The 7,847-nt window shown below is 44.5% G+C and overlaps 1 non-coding gene across 1 annotated transcript; it reads left to right on the top strand.

Moving 5' to 3' along the window:
- Nucleotides 1–2,225: 2,225 nt before the first annotated feature.
- Trnak-uuu lies at nt 2,226–2,298 on the top strand. The gene has a single exon. It is a non-coding gene; the product is annotated as a tRNA-Lys (tRNA).
- Nucleotides 2,299–7,847: the final 5,549 nt, after the last annotated feature.

The raw sequence follows: 7,847 nt of genomic DNA, 5'->3' as shown, positions 1-7,847 counted from the left end.
TATATTGAAATTCAGAAATGGTGAGCACACGCAGCACGGTTTTAATGGTACCGCAAATGTTAATACGCCATGGATTTGATAAACAAATGTTGCTTTTTACGATTTGTGTCAAAATTCGGGTAAAACCGTACAGATTATGCATCGGAATCCTGCATCGCTTTGAAGCGATTACTTGGAAAACATGGCAAGCTAAACCAAAGTTTAACGCAAGTTATTTCGTTAATAAAATACTTTTTTTTGTGCACATCCCTTTTTTGCTCTCTCTCTCTCTCTCTCTCTCTCTCTTTGAGGCATTATCGACGTGCAAAGTATTTGGAGTATGCCCTGCATTTATTTTATTTTTTCCCTCCCACTGTAGCACAGAGCGTGTCATAGTGTGCGCCACATTTACGCGAACAAACGAACCCGAAAGAACACGTGGGTCGGCTGCTCAAAAGCGGCGAAAATATGTTGTCTGAAGAGCGCCCATACCCGCTTGGAGAGGCTTTCAATGGCGTGTGCTTTTAAATCCAGTGCCGGCACACTACGGAACACACTGGTCTACATGCACAGGCGTACGGGGGAAAGTACACATTCCACGTTGCCCAGGCCCCGCCATCGCTTTCCCTTCCACTGCGCCGTACTTAAGGTCGTCCATTTTGCTGCTTTTGTTGCGACGCAGCACTGGAAAATACATAGGGCCGGGCCAGCTATTGAGTTTATGCGAACGGTTCCTACTACGCCCATGCAGGGCTAACTGGTCGTTGAAGATAGTGGAACGGCGCCTGCCGTTAGAACCGGTCGAGCAGAAGGGGGAAGAGTTTGAAAAGGGAAAGGACACTTGAAAATATGTTTCGGACAGAAAGTACTGATATTTGCATGGAAATTTTATCTCCGGTTCGTATCTCCGACCTCCCGGAGTAAAGTTTCCGGCAGTGCGTCCTTCCTGCGCCGTCCTACTGGTGGAAGGTGTGTGTGTGTTTGTGTGTGTGCTTTTTTTGTTCAGTTGGCGTAGTTCTAACTGGTAATACGGACCAAAGCTTTTTTGGGTGCTTGCTAGTGGGTCATGGAACGCCCGCTCCCGGGTATAGAAATATGTGGAATATGTCAGACATTCCATGGCAATACGCTGTTGCGCGCCAAAACAGTGCCTGCGGGTTCGAAAGTTGAGAAAAGGGGTTTGTATGTGTGTGAGTACATTCTCTCCTTGTGAAAAGATGGGAACCGGAGGTACTGATGACATTTTGAAGCTGTGCTGCTGATAACATTACCACACACCGATACATACACATACACGTACAACAGGCACGCTTAATAGCGTGTCAGGCGAAAGTGTGATCGAAGCAATGCTGCTGATTTCATCATATCGCGCCTGCACACATATTGCGATCGGTCCAGGGAGCGCGTATGCGTCGGTAGGATGGCCCTGCTGGTATGGGATGCATCGATGAAGGCCAACCACTCCATAATAATTGAGAGTGCCTGATTGCACTTTGCACAGCGCCAAACTGGCAAGCATTGTGCGAGTTTTCCCCGAGTGCGCTCCCAAAAGTCGAGCTAACACAATTAGGTTGACATTAAATTTTAGCTGACAAATTACGTTTTCCATGTCGGTGTCGGATGCCGGCTTGATACACAGCATCAGCGCAACCGTACTGCAGTCACTGTGGGAAACTGGTCGCTTCGAATCTCGATCCTGAGGGTGCCGAAAGACAAGTGTTGATAGCGTAAGGGTAGTTAGAAGAGATTTTGTGTGTTTGTGTATGTATGTTTGCAAGGGGCAGCTGGTAGTGTCCCGGCCTGGGTTTGATGAAGCTGGTAGACGATTTCTAATTCGGGTAATTGTTGAAACCTCGGCATATTTTCGATACCAAAGTATCGTTTTTCCTTTGTATCATACTCAACTCTCAGTTCAAAAACAGCTTGGTGACAACAGGAACAAAGAACGAACGACGACAAGCTCCTTTCAGGTTTAGTGTGATACAAGATATCATGTTTATGGAAATTGATACAAGGGATGTGAAGACGAAGTTTCTTTGAAAGCTGTTTCATGCTTCGTTCTGAGAGCTTTAATTTTGTAGTTCTATTTTGTCAATACAAAAATGCTAGATGTTTGGTCTTACGCTTTAGAAAAAGTAAACAAAATTTTAGCTAAGCAATACAGCGAAAACAGCATCATAGCAATACTTGCGACAACGTCCCCGGTAACTTGAACGCTACTCTACCTTTCCCTCACTGTTGCATGTGCCCGGATAGCTCAGTCGGTAGAGCGTTGGACTTTTAATCCAACGGTCTAGGGTTCAAGTCCCTATTCGGGCGGTAATGAGATTGCTTTTTTATAATAACACATCTCTTGTGTACATAATATTGCCTTGTATAGCAAAGTCTCTAATTGTTGTAAATCACTTCCGTATCCACGGCTGGACTTGTTTCTGAACCATAAACCTATTTAAACTGAAATAATAAACTGAACCAAGTAAAATAATAACAAAACTTTTCAACAATGATGCGCTTCATCTTAATGCCACCTGCAAAACAAAGGAGGTTTGTAAACTTTTTTTGATCGTACAAACCCGTTCGGAGGTTGGTGAAGCAAATAAATAAACACAAAACCAAAGTCTTCTTCTAGCATTGGTATGGTTCTATTTTGTCTGAAAAGCTCAAATGCGTCGGCTTGAAAATCCCATGAAGGTAAACTGATTCTATAGGTACCGTCACCAAACACTACGGGCCCGACACTTCTTCCGCCGGCTTGTCATCTATTATTTTGGTTACATACGTTATTTACCGAACTTGGCTTTCTATATTCGTCTGCGGCTGGTTGAATTGATGTTTCCGACACGTAGTACGGGTGCGGTGGAAAACAAAGAATGGTAACGAATGGCTGTAAAACAAAAAAGAGAGAAAAGAAAAAAACCCCAAAAGCCTTTGTGATTGTCGTCAAACGGATGCATGCAATATAATATCGACCGAGGAGAGACAGTACTACGTTGGTGGGGAAAGTTTATCGAATTGGGATCTTTCCGATTCCGTGCACTCCGAGCATTTGGGGGCCAAATCCGTTTGCCACACCGCTTTTGTTCATAAATCGAAGCAGGAACATGATGATGTCACAGCGAAGGAAGTCACCACAAAGGGATAACTCAGAATCGAAATCTAGGCATGGGTTGGGTGGAGGAGTGAATGGAGCCGGTATTGTTTCGCTTAGCTTTTCGCGAGGGATGAGAAAGCAAGCACCTAGACGCAAACACGGCCCACAAATTTGTGATAGCGCCTGGTGGAGGCGGCCTGAGTGGGAAGTGGATAGAAAATGGAACTAAATCAAATTTCCGTAACAGTAAAGCCGCTTTGGGTAACCCGGTACTTCCTTCCGTTCGACATCACACTCCCAGCGGCACCCCGGCTTGAGTATTGACTTCGATTTCGATGACGGCGTATCCGATTCGTGTTTCTGCTGTTTTGAATGGGGGGAAACCCGGAAGACGAAGGCACGATTCCCTCCCATGATGCTGGTGACTTATAAAATTTTGGCTCAATATCGGTGAAAAGAAAAAAAAAGTAAAATGTGGTTCATGCTCGGACAATGGTTTTGAATGTCATGGGACATTTTGGGGGGAGGAATGATTTTAGCATACGACGGCAAGTGTGTGTGGTAGATCATCTAAAGCAGTAAAATCAAATTTTTATCAATTTAATTTTAACAAATACTAATACCAATTAGGCCAAATGATGCTTCTTGCTGGAATCTTTCAAAATAGTTGTAACGAACGTTACATTTTCGATGGCAGTTCAAATGCGATTCCACCAAATCTCATACCTGCAGACGCTGAAGCTTAAACCAGCGTACATTGTATCACACATCCTGCGTACAATGTGGTACAAAATTTCGCAAAAAAAACTCCACAGAAATGGTTATGATCCTGCTCCTGGCAAGCATAAAACAGACGAGTAAAACTTTATTGTTCCCACAAGGACACATGGAGGGTTTTGTCGTGTTCGTGTGTCCGTGTCTGCCACAGTCACCGGATTTATTTTGGACTCATCAAATATTTCATTTTATTGGTTCAATTCGGAAGATGATAGTCCAACAGAGTTTCGTTATTTTAGTTTTTTTTCTGCTCTGAATTCTATCGTTCTGCTGCTCTCTCTCTCTGTCTGCTTTTTAGTGTTACAGGAACCAACTACCATTTGGTATGGATTTGTCATTTTGTAACAGCTGGCCGGTTTGGGAAATTCGGAACACAAAAGCAAACGAGCAATTGGCAAACGAGTTTCGATCGGTACACTTTGACTGGTGTCGTTTCCTGATACATGTGTGTGTGCATGAGCTAACACCGAAGTGTGGCTGTAGGTGTTTTGGGGGTGTTTTTAGTGTACAAAATCCAGTTACATAAGCACTGGTACACGAACAGGCCACACAACCGCAGCATGAATTCGCTTGTTAACCAGTGTCGTAATTTTGTACAAAGTATTCGAACGCCTTAAACCGTGACCATATTCCCTCACCTCGGATCAGGTGGCTTTCAACGAACGCTTTTGCTTGACAGCATCATCATCATCCACCCGTCGGGATGGACACGAGTTTAAATTGGTGACCATATACAGAGAGCACGTGTGCTGTTACGCTTGCAAGAAGTGAAAAATACTGCACACCACTGCAAGATCACCCCAGAAAAAGGCGCTCAGCGATGAAGCAACAAACGTGCGCTTACGATGTGTCCTGCTGAAATGGGAAACGACAGCAAACGGTGCAGAAGCTGCCAGCGCGGACCTGGATGGCTATTGATATGATGAGTTTTAATATTGCGGAAGCTAACGAAGCGGAAGTGACGAAGCTCCACCGGGCATCTTGAACGGATGTGTTCGAAGCCCCTGATTGGGTGGTGGTAGTAGCACGATCATTGACGCGACTCGATGGAATTCCATTCCCGTGTGCAACTATTGAAGTACTATCAACTAGCTGCACTAGCTGCAGTTTTGTAGCGAAGAAGCCCGGCAAAAAGCTGCTCGAGAAAAATAAGCCGGAAATATCGCATTTCGTTTGATGGTTCCCGCCGGTGCACAATGGTTTCGGTTTGCGCCAGGTTACACCGGGATGCATTATGAGTGCGGTTGCAATTGAAAGATGCATCGCCACGTCCTGCCTGTGGCCGTCCATATTCATTCCCTCTTTCCCGTTGCTCTTGTTTCCGTTTGTCCGGGATTCAACCCGTCCAGCGTTCCATGTTGCCTCGCAAACAATGTAAACCGAAGACGCAAACACGGTGGCGTAAAGCGTAAAACCTCCTGATGGAAGGATTTGACAAAGTGTGCACGGTGCCATTGTTGGTGTGCGAAGTACTTGAATTGATGTTTTTTTGTATTGCTGTGCCTGTGCTGTCTATTTCTTTTTCGTTACTTTGGGTTTGCTACCTTACTATTGTCCTTTCTTGAAGGAGCTTTTCCCTCCATGCTGTTGTTCCCCAATTCTGTGGAGCTCCGTTTATTGGTCGGTAGCGAAAACTGCAGTTCAAGTGAGCGAACCAATTTTCAATTATCGCACCGTCACCCGGTTCTTATTGTGGAAATTAATTTGAGCATTTTTGCTTGATGCATTCGCCGGTGCCATTCGTTGGACGGTATCGTTTTATCGTACCGTTTTTTTATCGTTCCGTACCGTTGAATAAAAAATACAGAGCACTTTAGTACGAAAGAGTTGGTATGGTGGCATGGTTCGGTAGTTTTCTTTATTGTTTTACGGTATTGGAAAGGAAAATAATCACACAATTTAGTTTGAATGATTTTAGCTATTAAATAACATTCTGCATCGAGGCTTGAGCGAAACTACGATATATTTACTGTTTTTAAGAGCAAACCTAGTATATTTGAGATCAAATAAGTGAATGATTGAAAAGGTAATTTTTTCTAGTTTCTAGCTGAATTGATTTAAAAAATAATAGAAAAATTAGTATTTCATGTTAATATTTCGGTGAAGATCCTACAATAATCTACCCACTTGTGCTACAAAACTAACTCTCCGATCTTCACAGCTCTTGATGTGATGTATTACAACTATAAAATTGATGGATCTTCTATTGACCAAACTGTTTGCATTAAGAATTGTGGAATTATATTCGACACTAAGATGGCATTTCAGAAACAACCAAATGAGTCAATAGTCAAATGTAATTAACTTGTGGCATTCTTGTTCCGTTTTGGTAAAGGAATGTAAGAACCGAGTCTTTTTAAAATTATTGTTATGTATTATGTATATGCTCGAAACCCTCTTAGCCGCGTTCGAGATGAAGATGCTCAGAAGGATACTTGACCCGGAAGTGTGGAAGAACAATGGAGGAGCCGTTATAATGACGAGCTATACGAGATGTATGGCGACTGCACTGTCGTACAGCGTATTAAGCTCGCCATGGCCATGTTATACGCATGGAAACGGACGACCCAGCCGTAAAGTCTTTTTAGGCCGTCCACAAGGACAGAGGAGGCGTGGTAGGCCCAAATTGAGGTGGCAAGATTCGTTGCGTCCGTTTTCAAGGCCGGGATAACGGACTGACAGACGAAGGCGCGAGACCGTGAGCTTTGTGAAATTATTGTTAAGTAAGTAATTATGTATATGCTATGTATTGAAATACGCGGGAGCTCTCAATATAACGTCTAGGAGTATACCTTTCTATCTCTCCCTTGTTGGCCTGCCCACGATAGAGCACGTCGATATGACATGGCTCGGTCAACAATCGTTCTCCAGGATGGTCGGTCCCTGACTACAACATCCCATCCACGTAGACAACCGATCTCCGACATGTCCCGCTTCACCAGATCCAGCCATCGAGTTCGCTATGCTTCCCTGCTCCTTATGCCACATTTGGGATCGCTGTCGAACACCTTCTTGGAGGGGTATTAATTCGGCATCCTCAGGACATGCCCCAGCCATCATATCCTGTCAGCCTTCGCCACCGTTAGGATGCTCGGTAAGCTACAGCTCAGCAAGCTCGTGGTTCATTCTTTTCCTTCACGCTCCATGCTCGAACACACCACCAAAGATGGTCCGGACAATGCGTCTCCGGATTTCGCTGCTGATGTCGTTGTCCGAAGTAACGACCGTCCCGAGATAGCAGAACTTCTTTACTACCTCGAGATTGTCGCCGTCAACTAATACACTGCTTCCCAGATGGTCTGAGTCTGCGACAAGCAGATACTTCGTCTTAGTCGCATTGATTCTCAATCCAAATGATGTCGTGTCATCCGCGAAGCCAAGAAATTAGAGAGACCGGTAGAGGTCGTTGTCTAGCTCCGCGCTTCGAATGACACCTTCCAGGGCGATGTTGAAGAGCAGACAGGAGAGTTCGTCACCTTGCCTCAGACCCCTGAGAGATTCGAACGATTCTGACGTCAAGTTCTATACTCTCACCTTGCAACAACTAGAGTATATTTCAACGCAAATTCTATTCAATGCAAACAATGTTGTGTTGTTATTTTTAAAATGGAATGTGAAACTATAGTCAAATGCAACACCTAGATAGAAGTCTTTTTGCTGATGACCTAACAAACATCGAAGTAAAGATTACAGCCTGAAATTTCAGTTCACCTGAAAGAACCTGTCGCGACGGACGAAGCTGGGACTATAAAGTACCTACATAGTACCGATACTCACATACGCCTCTGAGACATGATCCAAATCTGTCGAAACTCTCTTAGCCGCGTTCGAAAGGAAGATGCACAGAAGGAATGCTTGGCTTCGTATGTGTGGAACGACAATGGAGGAGCCGTTATAATGACGAGCTATACGAGATGTATGGCGACTGCACTGTCGTACAGCGTATTAAGCTCGCCAGGCTCCGGTGGGCTGGCCATGTTGTACGCATGGAAACGGACGA

This window comes from Anopheles arabiensis, chromosome 2, assembly GCF_016920715.1.
Source record: "Anopheles arabiensis isolate DONGOLA chromosome 2, AaraD3, whole genome shotgun sequence".
Lineage (NCBI taxonomy): Eukaryota > Metazoa > Arthropoda > Insecta > Diptera > Culicidae > Anopheles > Anopheles arabiensis.
Note: the sequence above shows the minus strand (reverse complement) of the source record. Positions and strands in the feature narration are given on the sequence as shown.